We start from the raw sequence: 19,589 nt of genomic DNA, 5'->3' as shown, positions 1-19,589 counted from the left end.
CACATTGATAATTATTTATTACAAAAGGAAAACTGTACCACGAGTTGATGGAGCGGCAGAATTCTTAGTGAGTCAGCTTCCCAGCTGAAACGCTTCACAGGATTCCATTTTCTTTGAAGACCTAATGCTATACTCAGTCGCTACATTTCTTACTCGGAAAATTCATCGTTTTCAGGACCTTAAGAAAGTCAACGAAATTTTCTTGAAATGCGTAGATGGCGTCATACCTCCGAGAACAATGCTTCGGTTTTAGTAGTTTCATCGGTATGTCGCGGAACAACTTTTTAAATCACGCCAGCCTAGCATGGGGCGACCTAAAAATTTATATACAGTGTATTTTCGTCTGCTTCGACACACAGAACTGTTTTCATTATCCTCTTCTGAGTCTTGTACAAGTACTAAATTTAAATTATAACTTGCGCATAAGACAGTACTGGTAAGACGCTACTTTCCTGATTCGTTTGTGAACAACGTTGTGCATGCTGCCTCAAAACACTAAAACGTAACGACACACTTTCTACTAATGTGGACAATTAAATGGCCTAGAAACGCACCAATAAAAAAAAATTTTTTCATTCTAAGGATAATGGCAGAAAGTAAAAAGTTTCAACCCAACAAACGACGTACAGAAAGGACCGAACAAGCGTACACACACGCGCGTAGACGCACATTTAGGTAAGTGGAAGCAGGAAGAACGAAACTGAGACACATTCAAATTAAGCTGCAGAGACAAGAGAAACACTGCACGCAGCAGCACACATAAACAAACACAAGCACTGCGTTTTATAGAACTAGTTTTAATGCATTAGAATGCCGTTGCTAAAATATTCGGTCTTTTACGAACAGTTTCACGGGAGCTTGGAACTGACATTACAGGCGCTGAATGTAGTCACAATTTCTGACGTGGGAAACACCAGCAAGAGCGTGCAGTTCACTGAAGTCGCCGACACGAGTTACGCAGGAAGGCGCGGCAGTAGCTCGCTTTGGAAATTTGTTCATTGGTTTGCCTATCTGCAGGCGCCAACTAATTCAATACGACAGTACGGAGCGGATGAGTTGTATCTACTTGTTCTGACCTGCCTGCCTCCTAGTATAAGGGTACCTCATGGCTTACTGCGAATCGAAACCTAGAAATACGCCCTGTCCACTAATGTGTGTCATATTTACGTATGTGTTTCAGTTGCCGAGCAGTTATCTTCTGAAACAGCAAAGCTGCTTACGAACGATACTGCACATTTTAAACAATTCCTACCGCTAGGGGTGCATAAAACTAATTTCATTTTTGCCACGGATAGACGTAACCCACTGAAACTTTCGGAATTAGATTCACATCTGTAAATACGAGGGTCACTCTAAAAGAAATGCACACTATTTTAGTAAAAATACAGTTCTCATTCTGCACGTGTGAAAGTTTTACGGTGTGCAGATACATCCTTCCCGCTTGTTTTCAAACTTAGTTCAACCTGTTCCCGTGAGTGGCGCCGTCACAGCATGTCTTCAAGATGGCTGCTACACTTGACGTTCGTCAGAAGCAACGTGCTGTCATAGAATTCCTGTACTGTAAAAACGAGACAGTAGGAAACATCCACGAGAGGTTGAAATAGGTGTATGGAGATGCTGCTGTCGATCGCAGTACAATTAGTCAGTGGTCAAGCAGGTTACGTGATGAAAGCGGGCAAGGCAATATTGAGGATTGTCCTCGCAGCGGCAGGCCTCGTACTGAACACACTCCAGACAATGTGCAGAGAGAAAACGAATTGGTGACTGCTGACAGACACATCACAGTGAACGAATTGTCACGCTACGTTGGGATAGGGGATGGAAGTGTTTGCAGAATACAGAAAGTGTTGGCGTTAAAAAAGCTTTGTGCCAGGTGGGTTCCAAGGATGTTGACAGTGACTCACAAAGAAACAGGAAAAACGGTATGCAGCGAACTTTTGGAACAGTACGAGAATGGTGGAGATGAATTTCTTGGAAGAATTGTGACAGGTGATGAAACATGGCTCCATCATTTTTCACCAGACACGAATAGGCAATGAATGGAATGGCATCCTGCAAATTCACCCAAGAAAAAAAATTCAAAACCACACCTTCTGCTGGAAAAGTTATGGCTACGGTGTTTTTCGATTCCGAAGGACTCTTGCTTGTGGACATCATGCCAAGTGGAGCCACCTTAAATTCTGATGCACGTGTGACGACACTGAGTCGTGTTCGACCACATCGGCAAAAACAGGATGTTTTGCTGTTGCACGACAATGCATGGCCACATGTCAGTCAAAAAACCATGGAAGCGATCACAAAACTCGGATGGACAACAGTGAAATACCCGCCTTGCGGTCCTGACCTGGCTCCATGAGACTATCATCTCTTTGGGAAACTGAAAGACTCACTTAGTGGAACAAGGTTTGAAAATGATGACTCCCTTGTGCACGCTGCCAAACAGCGGCTCCAACAGGTTGGTCCAGAATTTTACCATGCGGGTATACAGGCGCTGGTTCCAAGATGGCGTAAGGCAGTTGAGAGGGATGGAAATTATATGGAGAAATGAAAATATTGTTCCTATAGGAAGTATATACACACTGTAAAACTTCCAAACATGTAGAATAAAAGATGGATTTTCAAAAAAAAATAGTGTGCATTTCTTTTACAGTGACCCTCATAATTTAATAATGTTTATTCTTGAGGTTGATTCACCATATTGATGATGAGGGAGAGATTTTCATGTTTTCGCATCGGGTTTTCTACTTCGGACTTTATTTAGCACCAGTTTCTATGTTATTTTCACACTTGATAATTTCGTTTAAGTACAAAGATGAGCTGAAGCAACACTCTTTAATGGGAAATTTTCTTGATAATACATTGGTATCAAGTGTAAACTAATTCATGAATATTTAATAACCCCTAAAAGTGATGACATTTGCGTCATGTAAGCATACAGCTCCGATACTCGAGACGGAATCTGTCAATAGAGGCGGATTACGATAAAAGGCAGCCAGAACCAGCAAAACACGAATGAAACGAGTTCTTAATCAACTCTTCTGCGCCAATTCCAATGTAAGCGGCCGGGGGCAATATGTCGAGAAGAGAAATCATCTGGTTGCTTTCTACATACAGGGTTTGGACGTAAATTTGGAAAGACCAAAAAGGTAAAACATTACCATGCCTAATGCTGTGCAGGAAACGCCAAGAAATTCAAAACAGTTTCCAGTCATCTCGGAATGGATAAATATGGGCACAGCATGGTTTTCAATGGAATCTTATATTGCTCATTCTACAAAATAACGGGAAGTTCAGCTGATGTTGATGGAGGTGGAGGGCGATCACGCTCTCTTCTCTCTAAATTAGACACCATCTGCTCAATAATATTGAGAATAGTCTACGTTGGTTGCCAGTGAAGATCCGACAATTCATCCTCATGCTCACAAAACCAGTTCTGGTCGGTGTTCGCTGTGTGAACAGGGATCCTGTCACCTTTGAACACGGCGTAAACATTGGGGAACGGACATTGTACAGTGAGGTGGACTTCATCAACATAATCCTTCGCAGTAATTCGACCATGCAGAGTATCTACAGGGTGTTTCAAAAATGACCGGTATATTTGAAACGGCAATAAAAACTAAACGAGCAGCGATAGAAATACACCGTTTGTTGCAATATGCTTGGGACAACAATACATTTTCAGGCGTACAAACTTTCGAAATTACAGTAGTTACAATTTTCAACAACAGATGGCGCTGCAAGTGATGTGAAAGATATAGAAGACAACGCAGTCTGTGGGTGCGCCATTCTGTACGTCGTCTTTCTGCTGTAAGCGTGTGCTGTTCACAACGTGCAAGTGTGCTGTAGACAACATGGTTTATTCCTTAGAACAGAGGATTTTTCTGGTGTTGGAATTCCACTGCCTAGAACACAGTGTTGTTGCAACAAGACGAAGTTTTCAACGGAGGTTTAATGTAACCAAAGGACCGAAAAGCGATACAATAAAGGATCTGTTTGAAAAATTTCAACGGACTGGGAACGTGACGGATGAACGTGCTGGAAAGGTAGGGCGACCGCATACGACAACCACAGAGGGCAACGCGCAGCTAGTGCAGCAGGTGATCCAACAGCGGCCTTGGGCTTCCGTTCGCCGTGTTGCAGCTGCGGTCCAAATGACGCCAACGTCCACGTATCGTCTCATGCGCCAGAGTTTACACCTCTATCCATACAAAATTCAAACGCGGCAACCCCTCAGCGCCGCTACCATTGCTGCACGAGAGACATTCGCTAACGATATAGTGCACAGGATTGATGACGGCGATATGCATGTGGGCAGCATTTGGTTTACTGACGAAGCTTATTTTTACCTGGACAGCTTCGTCAATAAACAGAACTGGCGCATATGGGGAACCGAAAAGCCCCATGTTGCAGTCCCATCGTCCCTGCATCCTCAAAAAGTACTGGTCTGGGCCGCCATTTCTTCCAAAGGAATCATTGGCCCATTTTTCAGATCCGAAACGATTACTGCATCACGCTATCTGGACATTCTTCGTGAATTTGTGGCGGTACAAACTGCCTTAGACGACACTGCGAACACCTCGTGGTTTATGCAAGATGGTGCCCGGCCACATCGCACGGCCGACGTCTTTAATTTCCTGAATGAATATTTCGATGATCGTGTGATTGCTTTGGGCTATCCGAAACATACAGGAGGCGGCGTGGATTGGCCTCCCTATTCGCCAGACATGAACCTCTGTGACTTCTTTCTGTGGGGACACTTGAAAGACCAGGTGTACCGCCAGAATCCAGAAACAATTGAACAGCTGAAGCAGTACATCTCATCTGCATGTGAAGCCATTCCGCCAGACACGTTGTCAAAGATTTCGGGTAATTTCATTCAGAGACCATATTATTGCTACGCATGGTGGTTATGTGGAAAATATCGTACTATAGAGTTTCCCAGACCGCAGCGCCATCTGTTGTTGAAAATTGTAACTACTGTAATTTCGAAAGTTTGTCTGCCTGAAAATGTACTGTTGTCCCAAGCATATTGCAACAAACGGTGTATTTCTATCGCTGCTCGTTTAGTTTTTATTGCCGTTTCAAATATACCGGTCATTTTTGAAACACCCTGTATGAGGACCATGGAATAGCACAAATTGGCAAACCAAATCATCACCGAAACACAGTATGTTTCACCGCTGGGACGTAAAGTCGACCGGAAGTTGTAAATACTACAGAGACTCATCCGACCAAATGACGTTCTGTCAATGCTCCACAGCCCAGGTTTTATGACTTCGGCACAATGTTTTCCTGTTACAGGGATCTCCATCATTGATGAGTAGATCTGGACTTCCAGTTCGCCCTCCAATTTCCAGCGTATTCCTATGAGTTTGGTACTGACAATGTTCGCGAGTGACATACTCACTCCCACAATGACTTTTGCCTCTGTCTTATATTTCGTCACAATCCTCTTCAACCAGCGTCCCTCACGATCACTGAACACTCACTTTGGTCCGCTTTCCCTCTTTGCGGTATAAATCGTCGATAATCTGATTCCTGAAGCAGCAAAAACTTCGACTCTCTTTCTTAAGGAAGCATCCACAATACGAGCACCAACAATTTTCTCACGTTCGAAATCATTTAACCCGACATAATGCACTCAGAACTACACTGAACACCGTTATGACCGCGACTGACACCTGTAGCGTGTTCAGAACATTGAACAGGTGCCGCTGGTGGTCAGATACAACAGCGCAAGCTGCAGGGTTACTAGTATTTGCATTTATATTCAAGTATTGTATTCAAATTAGAGAGACCATTGGAGAAAAGAGAACCAGTTGCATGAATATCAAGAGCTCATATGGAAACCCAGTTCTGAGCAAAGAAGGGAAGGCAGAAAGGTGGAAGTAGTATGTAGAGGGTCTATATAGGGGTGATGTTCTTGAGGACAATATTATGAAAATGGAAGAGGATGTAGATGAAGATGAAATGAGAGATATAATATTGCGTGAAGAGTTTGACAACGCACTGAAAGACCTGAGTCGAAACAAGGCCCGGGAGTAGACAACATTCCATTAGAACTACTGACAGCCTTGGGAGGGCCAGTCCTGACAAAACTCTACCATCTGCTGAGCAAGACTTCAAGAAGAATATAATAATTCCAATCCCAAAGAAAGTAGGTGTTGACATATGTGACAATTACCGAACTATCAGTTTAATAAGTCACAGCTACAAAATACTAACCCGAATTCCTTACAGACGAATGGAAAAACTGGTAGAAGCCGACCTCGAGGAATATCAGTTTGGATTCCGTAGAAATGTTGGAACACGTGAGGCAATACTGACCCTACGTATTACCTTAGAAGAAAGATTAAGGAAAGGCAAACCTACGTTTCTAGCATTTGTAGACTTAGAGAAAGCTTTTGACAATGTTGACTGGAATACCCTCTTTCAAATTCTGAAGGTGGCAGGGGTAAAATACAGGGAGCGAAAGGCTATTTACAATTTGTACAGAAACCAGATGGCAGTTATAAGAGAGGAGGGACATGAAAGGGAAGCAGTGGTTGGGAAGGGAGTGAGACAGGGTTGTAGTCTCTCCCCGATGCTATTCAATCTGTATATTGAGCAAGCAGTAAAGGAAACAAAGGAAAAATTCAGAGTAGGAAGGAGTATTACAATCCATGGAGAAGAAATAAAAACTTTGAGGTTCGTCAATGACATTGTAATTCTGTCAGAGACAGCAAAGGACTTGGAAGAGCAGTTGAATGGAATGGATAGTGTCTTGAAAGGAGGATATAAGATGAACATCAACAAAATCAAAACGAGGATAATGGAATGTAGTCGAATTAAGTCTGATGATGCTGAGGGAATTAGATTTTTAAATGAGACACTTAAAGTAGTAAAAGAGTTTTGCTATTTGGGGAGCAAAATAACTGATGATGGTCGAAGTAGAGAGGATATAAAATGCAGACTGGCAATGTCAAGGAAAGCGTTTCTGAAGAAGAGAAATTTGTTAACATCGAGTATTGATTCAAGTGTCAGGAAGTCGTTTCTGAAAGTATTTGTATGGAGTGTAGCCATGTATGGAAGTGAAACATGGACGATAAGTAGTTTAGACAAGAAGAGAATAGAAGCTTTCGACATGTGGTGCTACAGAAGATTGCTGAAGATTAGATGGGTAGATCACATAACTAATGAAGAGGTATTGAATAGGATTGTGGAGAAGAGGAGTTTGTGGCACAACTTGACTAGAAGAAGGGATCGGTTGGTAGGACATGTTCTGAGGCATCACGGGATCACCAATTTAGTACTGGAGGGCAGCGTGGAGGGTAAAAATCGTAGAGGGAGACCAAGAGATGAATACACTAAGCAGATTCAGAAGGATGTAGGCTGCAGTAGGTACTGGAAGATGAAGAAGCTTGCACAGGATAGAGTAACATGGAGAGCTGCATCAAACCAGTCTCAGGACTGAAGACCACAACAACAACACAACATTCAGGTATACATCTCTCGCGGTGCTTTCATGTATACAGGGTGATTGAGGAGGAAAGGTGCGTGCTTTGAGAGGTGATAGTATTACTGATACTGAATAAAAACCTTCATATGGACTTATGTCCTACTCCGAATGGTTTCCGAGATAGAACTCATTTAATATTCATTGTTATTTATTTTCTGTACTGTCAAACATTGTCACTGTTTACAACGTACCACAGTAGTGTACAGCAAGTTGACACGGGCATTTTGATGCAAGACATTTGTTTCTATCAAGTCGCAAAGGACCTCAAATTGGCCTACCAAAACTACGTAAGCTACAGCGTATGCACGTCGAGCGAATTTTTCAACAATCTCGCGCTCTCTTCGCACAAATCATTAGTTCTAGAGAAAAAAATGAATAGGACCTTTTTTGTAGGAAATTTAATATAGTTTAATTTTGTACTGCGACACGTTTTCGCTGGAGGGAACCGTTTTGGAGTTATTCAAGAAAAACGTACAAAAGTGATATTAAATGTGTTCCATCTCGGAAACCATTTGGAATAGGGCATAGGTCCATATGGAGGTTTTTGTTCACAATCACTAATACTATCACCCCTCGAAGCGTATGCCCAGCCCCCGTACATTCACACAGTTGTCCTTAGCCCACTCAACACGACTATCTACTTTGCAACAAATCCATCGAGCTGTAACGTCTCGAGTTAATGCGCGATAAGATTCATTGCAGTCCAGCCCGCAGTATTGGAGCCGGAGGCTGTGAAAGAAACCGCCACTTGTGTCTTAGCCAATGAGTCACGTACACCTGCTACTACGGCAGCGTAACAACGGCTCCCGTGTCACTTCTTAGCGACCGTACATTCAGCACCTATAAGAACCTACATAAATGGTACTAAATATTATTCAATCATTTTCAAAATCGGTACACTACCTTTTGACATTCAGGAGAAGATTGTATCCAAATTTCAGTTTTATAACTACCATAGTTTCGGAGATAGAAAAAAATTTCTAAAAAAAGACAAAAACCGACACTTAGTAAACTACATTCAGTTTGGAAATATAATATTTTATCTTTTGGTATTGTCTAAAAACATAAACAGAACTCTCAGTGTGCAGAATTAATTAATTGAGATTTATATATTAAAACTTTAATTAGTTTTCGTTTTTGTAATATGAAAATCAGACAAAATTATTACTGGTGCCTAATATTGTTGTGGGAGTTTATGTGAGTGAATGTGAGTGTCTACGTGGGACATTCGTCAAATTTTAATGTTGCGTTATATACCGTCTTAAGTAACCTGCAAGAGTTAAGCAAGCCTGTCGTGGGGAAAATGTTCAGAGGTAATTTACCTACTTTGCTGATGACATATGTCTAGGTGTGATTGTTATTGTAACGGAGCAGTCAGAAAGTCAGCTGAAGTAAGATCTGTATCTAAAGTATATTTCCAGAATTATTGTTTTTTTTCCTTTTCGTTTATTAAACACTATTTTAATATTTGTATGTCAGTATGACGGATATGCGTCTGTGTATAAGGATTGGTGCAGGCCAGTTTTGGCGCGAGTATGATCATCAGCGAGCATTCTGATTGGCAGCAAGTATGGTTAGCGAATCAGAATTGAGACGGTTCCCGCTCGTTAACTGATAGTTATACTGGGAGTGAGGCTGCAAGAAAGGAGTCGCTCACTAGCTTTCAATGCGGACGGTCATGTTATTAGCGCCATTCAAAATAATGTGTAAAACGAAGGAATATTGAGTTCCTCGGGTTTGATACGTGTCGTGACTAACGCTGGTGTAGGTTCGGGCAAGTTTTGTGAAGTTTGGAAGTTTTAGAACTGTTTTCTTGGAATGATATTCGCACGTGAAAATTTGGCCTTCGTAGTATCCACGTGGCATGTTTCAGTATTCAATCAGTGAGCATTTTTTGGCGAACAATTACTTTCTTTTAGAAATCCACAAGAAGGAGCGAATGTAGTAACTCGAATTAGTGGTCACATTAATGACTGTGAAAATGTTGTTTGCCGGCCGGTGAGGCCGAGCGATTCTACGCGCTTCAGTCTGGAACCGCGCGCCCGCTACGGTCGCAGGTTCGAATCCTGCCTCGGGCATGGGTGTGTGTGATGTCCTTAGGTTAGTTAGGTTTAAGTAGTTCTAAGTTCTAGGGGACTGATGACCTCAGAATGTTAAACCCAGAGTGCTCAAAGGCATTTGAACTTTTTTTTTTTGGTAAGTGTTGTTAAATTCGGGTCGGATTTGGACAGATTTATGGCTGCTGTGCGTGTGAAATGTGTGTATGAGTTGTGAACTGGAAGATAATAGCCAATAGTTTGAATGTGGACTGAATGGTACCATTTCTTTGGCTATATGGACAAAATAAACCTTTTGTGTGGAAATTTCGGACATTATTTTCCAAAAGCCAATCCATTATCTTACCGCCCGATAAATTATTTATTGACAGTTTTTCTGCAGAACTTTATTTCATCACTAGAGTTGCGAGGCCTGAGTAATTGTAGATATTAGATAGTGTTGTTTTGTATCAACGCTGCTTTTACATAATCTTGTGAGTATCTACGCTGCCGAGTGAAGGGACATCGAGCAGACGCCGTTCTGAGGTAGGTGAGTTTCTGATATGCAGCCTGCACAGCAGAGTAAAACCCCGCCACGCCGCCGAGCTGTACTTTTTCCTGGGGCAGACGAAAATGGGTCAGCAGTTCAAATGCAGATAAACGTGTTCTTACACGAAATGGTGGAGCGCTGGTGGAAGCCAAACGAGCGTCGAATTCGTGTCAGCTGTCTGTGAGCATCTGACGCAGACTGGACAGACCAAAATCCGTTTGGCTCACATTCTGTGGACTAATTTTGGACATAACTGTTTACTGTGCTACAGACTTTTGTGAACATTCATCGATGAAGTCGTATTTTATTTTCCCCATTTTTACTTTTCATTTTAATTTCTATGCTTTTCTCCTGTCTTTCACTGGTAATGAGGAGACCCGTTGTATTCACGGGCCACGAGGAAATTCCTGGTTGCTCCTAATGCGCAAACCGACGTGAAGGACGACTTTTACTCCATCAAGGCGCCTGTTTTAAGAAGGATCGGTCAAGATGTTCAGTAGATTCCAACAGTTGTTGTAATTTTAAAGAAACTGCTAAGTTCTAGGCGCTTCAGTCCGGAACCGCGCTGTTGCTATGGTCGCAGGTTCGAATCCTGCCTCGGGCATGGATCTGTATGATGCCCTTAGGTTAGTTAGATTTAAGTAGTCCTAAGTCTAGGGGACTGATGGCATCAGATGTTAAGTCCCATAGTGCTTAGAGCCTTTTGAACCGCGAAAATAACCCTATGCCTTTGATTCAGGTCCCATCCCTAGTGTTTCCTTGCATATTATCTTTATCCACTGCGGTGCTAGTAGGCTGGGGGGGGGGGGAGAGGGTGGGGGCGTGGATTGTAGGTGGGTTATGCTATTGTACGTAACAGATGCCTAGAGACCAAATTCATTGTGTAGATAACGGTGGGCAATTGGGATTATTTGGGAGATAATTTTCAGACTTTGCATTTTCCTTGCAACCAATGGAATCCTACCGAAATTCTTGGTCAGTACAGGTGAGTGGAACTTCAAATGGTTCAAATGGTTCTGAGCACTACGGGACTTAACATCTGTGGTCATCAGTCCCCTAGAACTTAGAACTACTTAAACCTAACTAACCTAAGGACATCACACACATCCATGCCCGAGGCAGGATTCGAACCTGCGACCGTAGCAGTCGCGCAGTTCCGGACTGAGCGTCTAGAACCGCTAGACCACCTCGGCCGGCGAGTGGAACTACTTTTTAGAATACTGGCGGGTCAATGATGACAACTGTCCAAGACAAAAAAAGAAAAATATTTGTGTGTGTGTATGTGTGATTAATGTCTTTTATCAAATTTTACACTATATTACTGACACAATGAAACCGCTGCGAGAAATCACTGCAGTTTGACTGCTTACTTAACATTACAATTTACACAACTGATATTACACTCGATAGCATATAAATTATTTTATCTCAACAATTGTTATATCATGTAATTTTTTACACATTCGTCCAGTCCAAAATAATTTTGTTTGTATGCTGATTATTCTTTGTCGTATACGATTTCAGTATTATATGTAATTAGAAATACGTTGTGATTTCGGTATGTTCCATCTTGCAAAAAGAACTAATGGGTCTACTACTACTTTGACGAACGGTGTCAGTCGGCTAGTGACGACTGCTCTAGGCATACTGCGTGATTCTGTATCTCCGACATGCGGCACCCAATATACGTATGACTACTGTCAGTCGAATAATTAAGTCTGCCGCCCACTCTGTATTCATACAGCCTACATATGTGTATTTTTCTCGCACTGAAAACTTTTTTCTTGTCTCAAAATCTCAAAATTACCCCCCCCCCCCCCCAATTGAACAATCACACTACTACTGAGAGTGACTAGTTAACTCCTCTCCTTCCTTGAAAATAATCAAGAGTTTGTATTATCATCAGTTCCTTTCATCGAAATAAAACTGTTGATAGCAAGGAAAAGTTCGTTCGTTGCACTTCTGAAACTCTGTTATTTCTAAAGCAACAGTTTTCTTTTTACCGTGGCTCTAAACGTCCTCGTTAACGCATATAGCTTCACAAACTTTCTCTGTTTGTCATTTTGTTCTGTGTATCGCATCTTAAGCAGCTTATTTCTTTGGGCAAAATAAATTTTACAAATGATTCAGTCTACATTATACGACGTTCTTACATTCAGAAACACATTTTGCAAATACTATTTCCACCCCATTAAACACCATGGCACAAGGGTGGAATGGATAGCAAATTAGACAACGTCATACACTTTCGTATACATTCGAGAAAAAGATATCTCAAATGAATTGGATGGTACTTCTTTCTGAATACCAATTCATTGTCTTAAACCTTCTTCTGTATCGGAAAGCAACAACATTACAGTGATAAATCTGACTTACCTACATGCTGTCCGCTAACTCGCTGAATCAACGTGGCTTGGTTACTTATTCCACCTATCCGTCAATCGACACAAATTGAAAATATTTTTAAATTTTATGATTTTACATAAAATATCCGACAAGTAAACAAAATACATATAGCTTCTTAAATTATCTACGACCAACAGAAGACTACTTGTCTCACTGGAGATCGTAGTGAGGAGCAACCGGGAAGGTGGGTGTAGTGCTAGAGGCGTGTGGAGGAAGGGTGCGGTCCATGACAGAAGCGTGAAGGTGTAAGAAAATTTCCAACCTTCCTCTGTCCAGTCCAAGATCGAAATCGAAATTTCATGGGAGAATTTGGAAACAAGTATGTCCTGAATTTTGTGACTGTAAAACTCTTGCATATGTAAAATGTTTGGAGCGAGGGAAACTGAAGATTTTGATAACATTTTTTCTTAGTGCGTCATCCACGCGGCGACAACATTTTACAAAATATGGCGCGCATTGAGTTAAGAAGCAAATGAAATAAGGGAAACGTAAAATAAAGTTATAATTTAATATACAAGGAATTAATAGGCTGCCTACAGCACGTAGAGGTTGCCGGTGGAGTATGCAGTACGCACTGTCCTCGAAGATATCAAATGTAGAGTTATCTTCAAGCTGTAGTTAGAATAAAAAGAAATAAAAGAAAGATAGCTGGAAACAATGTCACCGAAATGCTGTGCACTGTATCAGAGATCGAGATGGGCTAGTTACAAAAGGGAATAATATGAGGCAGAAGAGTAAAATGGAAAGCAAGAAATCAGACTGAAGTGTCTTGTAAGGTCGGGATTTACGAGTACAGTTCGGTTAAAACGAAGCAGAGCCTAAGAAGCAATAAAAACTAAAAAGAAATTTAAACTGCTTAATCAGCTATTTTCTTGTTATACGGTGCTTGCTCCTGACGTCCGTATAGTAATTACATTTTTGTTAGTCTTTGAATTAAAATTTTCCTTCTGTGTGTGTAAAGAGATTAAATTAATTGTGCGCACACACACACACACACACACACACACATACACACATTCACAGAGAGAAAGGGTGACGTGTAGGGAGAAAATTTCATTTTGGTTTTTATCTATGATCACTACTTTACTGCAGATATGCGTGAAAAATATCATTGCTGTTTGTGTTGCCATTTCCTGTGCTAAACACGTTTACATCTACATACATACTCCGCGAGCCACAGCATGGCGCATAGCGAAGCGTACCTTGTATTATTACTAGTCATATCATTACCCGTTCCTGTCACAAATGGGACGGGGGAAAAACCACTGTCTATATTCCCCCATACAAGCCCTAATTTCTCTTATATTTTGTGATCCTAAAGCGAAGTGTACGTTGGCGGCAGTAGAATCGTTCTGCAGTCAGTTACAAACGCCGGTTCTCTACATTTTCTCAATTGTGGTCCGAGAAAATAAGGTCGTTCTCCATCCAGGGATTCCCATTTAAGTTCACGAAGCATCTTCGTATACCAGAATGTTAATCGCGCCTACCGGTAACAAATCTAGCAGCCCGCCTCTTGAATAACTTCTATGTCTTCCTTTAATCCGACCTCTTGGGGATTCCAAACACTCGAACAGTGCTCAAGGATGGGTCGGACTACTGTTCTATATGAAGCCTCCTTTATAAAAGAGTTACGTTTTCCTAAAATTCTTCCGATAAACAGAAGTCGACCATTCGCCTTAACTCCTTCCGTCCTTACGCGATCGTTCCATTTTACATACACTATGTGATCAAAAGTACCCGGACACCACTAAAAACATACGTTTTTCATATTAGGTGCATTGTGCTGCCACATACTGCCAGGTACTCCACATCAACGACCTCAGAGCAGAATGGGGCGCTTCGCGGAACTCACAGATTTAGAACAAGGTCAGGTGATTGAGTGTCGCTCGTGTCATACATCTGTGTGCGAGATTTCCACACTCCTAAACATCCCTAGGTCCACTGTTTCCGATGCGATAGTGAAGTGGAAACGTGAAGGGACACGTACACTACAAAAGCGTACAGGCCGACCTCGTCTGTTGACTTACAGAGACCGCCAACAGTTGAAGAGGGTCGTAATATGTAATAGGCAGAAATCTCTCGAGACCGTCACACACGAATTCCAAACTGCAGCAGGATCCACTGTAACTACTATGACAGTTAGGCGGGAAGTGACAAAAGTTGGATTTCATGGTCGAGCGGCTGCTTATAAGCCACACATCACCTCGGTAAATGCCAAACGACGCCTCGATTGGTGTAAGGACCGTAAACATTGCACGATTGAACAGTGGAAAAACGTGTTGAGTGACGAATCACGGTACACAATGTGGCGATCCGATGGCAGGGTGTGGGTGTGGCGAAAGCCCGGTGAACGTCATCTGTCACTATGTATAGTGCCAACAGTAAAATTTGGAGGCGGTGGTGTTATGGTCTGGTCGTTTAGGGGGCTTGCACCCTTTGTAGTTTTGAGTGGCACTATCACAGCGCAGGCCTACATTGATGTTTTAAGCTGCTTCTTGCTTCCCACTGTTGAAGAGCAATTCGGGGATGGCGATTGCATCTTTCAACACGATCAAGCACCTGTTCATAATGTACGGCCTGTGGCGGAGTGGTTACACGACAATAGCATCCCTGAAATGGACTGGCCTGAATCCTATAGAATAGTTTTGGGATATTTTGGGACGTCGACTTCGTTCCAGGCCTCGTCGACCGACAGCGATACCTCTCCTCAGTGCAGCACTCCGTGAAGAATGTGCTGCTGTTCCCCAAGAAACCTTCCAGCACCTGATTGACGTATACCTGCGAGAGTGGAAGCTGTCATCAAGGCTAAGGGTTGGCCAACACCATATTGAATTCCAGCATTACCGATGGAGGGCGCCACGAACTTGTAAGTCGTTTTCAAACAGGTGTCCGGATACTTTTGGTTACACAGTGTAACTTTAGAACGTTACGCGTAGATATTTCAACGACGTGATTGTAAGCAGCACACTGCCAAATTTGTATTCGAACATTGCAAGATTGTCACTCCTACGCATCTATATTAACATACATTTTCATGCATTTAGAGTAAGCAGCCGTTGAGCACCAACTAGAAATTCAGTCAAAGTCATCTAGTATTCTCCTACAGTCACTCAACGACACCTTCCCGTACACCTCAGCGTCATCAGAAAACAGCTGAAGATTGCTGCTCAACTTACCCGTCAGATCGTATTCATACTGAACAACAGCGGTCGTAACACACTACCCTGGGGCACACTTGATACCGCTGTCTCTGATGAACACTCGCCGTCAAGGGTAACCTACTGAGTTCTGTTACTTAAGACGTCTGCAAGCCATTCATATGTCTGGAAACCTGATCCAAATACTCGGAACTTCGTAAAGTCTGCAGTGCAGCACGGTGTTGAACGCTTTCCGGAAATCTAGTAGTACCGAATCTGCCTGTTACCCTTCATCCATGGTTCGTAGGATGTCATGTGACGAAAGGGCAAGCTGAGTTTCGCACGAGCGACGCTAACTGAGTGCTAATTCGTGGACAGGAGCTTTTCCGTCTCCAGGAAAATTGTTACACTCGAACTCAAAACATATTCAATAATTCTGCAGCAAACCGATGTTCAGGATATTGGTTTGCAATTTTGCGGGTCCGTTCTTTTACTATTCTTATATACACGAGTCACCTATGTATTTTTCCAGTCGCTTGGGACTTGCGTTGAATGTAAACTAAGCGAGGGGCTAATGTCGTAGAGTACTTTATATTGTTGTGACTTGGCAAGACAGCCAAGTCACTATGCGAGGATGCCGAAAGGCACGCGTTTAAGCTCACTCAAACTGGCGTGAGGTCTGGAACAGGACAATGTAATTAATATAGCCAATAAGGTACGTTGCTGCTGGAATACTTAACTTTAATCCACAATTGGAGAGCATCGCTCTTGTTGATACATAATTACAATCTCAATATAAACTGGTAATGGCGCCTTGCTAGGTCGTAGCAAATGACGTAGCTGAAGGCTATGCTAACTATCATCTCGGCAAGTGAGAGCGTATTTGTCAGTGATCCATCTCTGGCTAAGTCCGCTGTACAACTGGGGCGAGTGCTAGGACGTCTCTGTAGACCTGCCGTGTGGCGGCGCTCGGTCTGCAATCACTGACAGTGGCGACACGCGGGTCCGACGTATACTAGCGGACCGCGGCCGATTTAAAGGCTACCAGCTACCAAGTGTGGTGTCTGGCGGTGACACCACATATATAAATCCGAACTGGGATTCCATCTAGACAAGGCGATTTATTTGTTTTCAACTCTTACAGTTGCTTCTCCCTGCCAGGGACGTATGTTACTAAGTCCTACGCATGGGAGGGTGTGCGACGTCAAACTACGGTGTGTTTGTGCCATACTTCTGAGTGTACGATATCTTAAACGTGGAATTTAAACCTTCAGCTTTCCTTTCACTGTCTGATGTTGCCACACCAGATTGGTCGACAAGTGAATGAATAGAAAACTTCGGCCAGTTTAGCAATTTTACAAAAGACCACAATTTTCTCGGCAAGATCTTTCCTTAAGGTATGTCTGTGGTAGTTGTTGTAGGATTCAATATTTTTACAGAAGCACGAATTTCTACTAACTTTTGTCTGTCGACATTTGCGCGTTCCTTTTTGAACAGAACGTGCATCAGAGTCTACTTCATTAGCAGTTTCCGAATTTCGTTATTAAACTACGGTGGGTCTTTCCTTCCGTAATCCATTTACGCGGCACAGACTTCGCCGAGAGCGTCTTACAGTAGGTTTACACTTTGCGCCTGACCCCTCCACGTCCATGATATTGGAACTAAATGTTGTCCATTCGCCGGCCGTTGCGCCCGAGCGGTTCTTGGCGCTTCAGTCCGGAACTGCGCTGCTGCTACGGTCGCAGGTTCGAATCCTGCCTCGGGCATGGATGTGTGTGCTGTCCTTAGGAAAGTCTAGGGGATTGATGACCTCAGATGTTAAGTCCCATAGTGCTCAGAGCCATTTGAACCATTCACTGTCCTTTTTTATGTCCATTTATTGTCTCAGTGGAAGACTAACAATTGCTTATCTGTTTTTTCTAGCAAAAATGCTCACCTAGCCGTCTTGATCGATTAATTAACTTTAGCAATCACAGCCACCATGATATCATGATCACTAATCCCTTTCTCTATGCTGACACTGTCGATAAGGTCTGGCTTGTTTGTAGCTACATTGCTGTTCGGTTGTCGTATTAGCCGCTCATAGCTGTTTTCGGAAAACATGTTCAGAACTAATACGCAAGACTGTCTATCTGTACCATCTGCAGTTAATCCATTCTATATTCAATAGGTTAAAGACGTCCCCAGCTAATATTGCATGATCTGTTTATTTCGGCTTCGCTGAGCATTGACCGTCTTTGACTGAGTCTACATCTGTTACGGTGCTGTCACGTGGCCCGTGGAAAAATTTGATAATTAACTTGATTTGATCTAGGTCTGCTGTTCGCGTCCAGAAAACTCCGCAGGTAGGCTCAGCAGCAACCTCGAAAAAACACAAATTTTTTTTTTAGATTGCAATGAAGACTCCCTCTCCCATGGCGTCTAACAAGTCTTTTCAGTATACGTTCCACGTCTCGCTAAATATTTCTGAGCTTTCTCTTTCGTGTTTCAGCCAGTTCTTGGGTTCGAGAACAATTTGAGCGCGACTGCTTTTCTGGTGAGTGGTGAATTCAGGACCTTTGTCACGAATACTTCGACAATTTGTCGTTAAAACTTTGAAAGTCGAAGTGTCTTTGCTTCTACGCAGTCTGATTTCGCTCTCTGCGTGTCGATTGCCAAGCGTTCATCAGAGGCCCTCAAAATACCGCCTCGACGTCGATTAAATTTTTTTCTATTTCAGTAGTTATATTCCCTTTGTGATTATCATCGTATTCCGTCAGAAACTTTCGGAATATTGAGTGGTCGTGATCTCAGTAAAATACGATTTAGCATTAAAGTTTTTACCTGTAGGTACCTTCAAAAATAGTTTGTAATCGGTTATGTATGTTTTGGTGTCATTAAAGAAGTAACTTCTAAAATTGCTTGGGACAGTATAAAGGGTGTCACCCCTAAGTTAATTGAAAGTCTGCTTACAGAAATCCTATTAATAATTCTAGCAGAAATTTCAGTGGTGCGTTTCTGGGCGAATTGATCATAACGTTTTCACTGCCAGCAAAGAGAATTATTTCCACTTTATGAATGCTCGATGAGAGGTCATTTATACTTAGTAAGAACGGGAGTTGGAACCAATATTGAACCCTGTGGTACGCCATTAGGTATTCCTTATCTAGACTGGAGAAGAAATATATTATGACCCACTGCTTCCTTCCAATGAAATATGAAGCAAGCCTGCTGTTAACATAGCTTTAGTGTCGCAAAATTTAAATTTCTCGCAAAGAAGACTAAGACCTTCTGAAGAATCATGAACTGCTTCAAATGAAGAATCTGGAACTACTAATGTAGATCACGCTATGCTGAGAAAGTGGCGTGTGTCGCAAAGAAGTAGTCGCGTTAGCAAACGGAGGACCAGCTCTGCTGAGTAGAAGGGCTAAACCGTCGCTCCAGACCGAAAACGCTGTGGCTTTCCTTATAACTTGGGACGCGTAGATTTGTAAAGAATTAATTTCAGCGCTAGAGGGCTTTGCTTATGGCGTCAGTATGTGCCCTCCCGTGAGCTTCCTTGTGATGAAAGCCGCTTTCTTTTATAAACTGTGGCGTTTAATTAAAATGGACCCAAATACTCATTTACGCTCATTTAGTTTTGGACAGGCGGCAGATGTAAATTGCAGTACAGGCTTTTCACCACTGCAGATTTAATTTGTTCTCTAATGAAGAAAATACATCATCAAAATTAAACTCTGTTATTAGGATTTCTAGCACGATTTAATTAACGCACGAGTCGTCGAGGAAGTTTAAAAATTCATCATTCGTTTGTGCAGCAATCTAAAGACATACGGAGACAGTCCGTGTCGTCCATTTCACACTCGTTTCTTTCGTGAGTGTGGCTACAATACCGTATCTGGATCAAATACTCTGGAAAGGGAAATAGGTCTATATGCAAGACTGATACGATCAGTCAAACGAAAATACCTTTCAGAAGTCCT

The sequence above is a fragment of the Schistocerca cancellata genome, chromosome 5 (assembly GCF_023864275.1).
Source record: "Schistocerca cancellata isolate TAMUIC-IGC-003103 chromosome 5, iqSchCanc2.1, whole genome shotgun sequence".
NCBI lineage: Eukaryota > Metazoa > Arthropoda > Insecta > Orthoptera > Acrididae > Schistocerca > Schistocerca cancellata.
Note: the sequence above shows the minus strand (reverse complement) of the source record.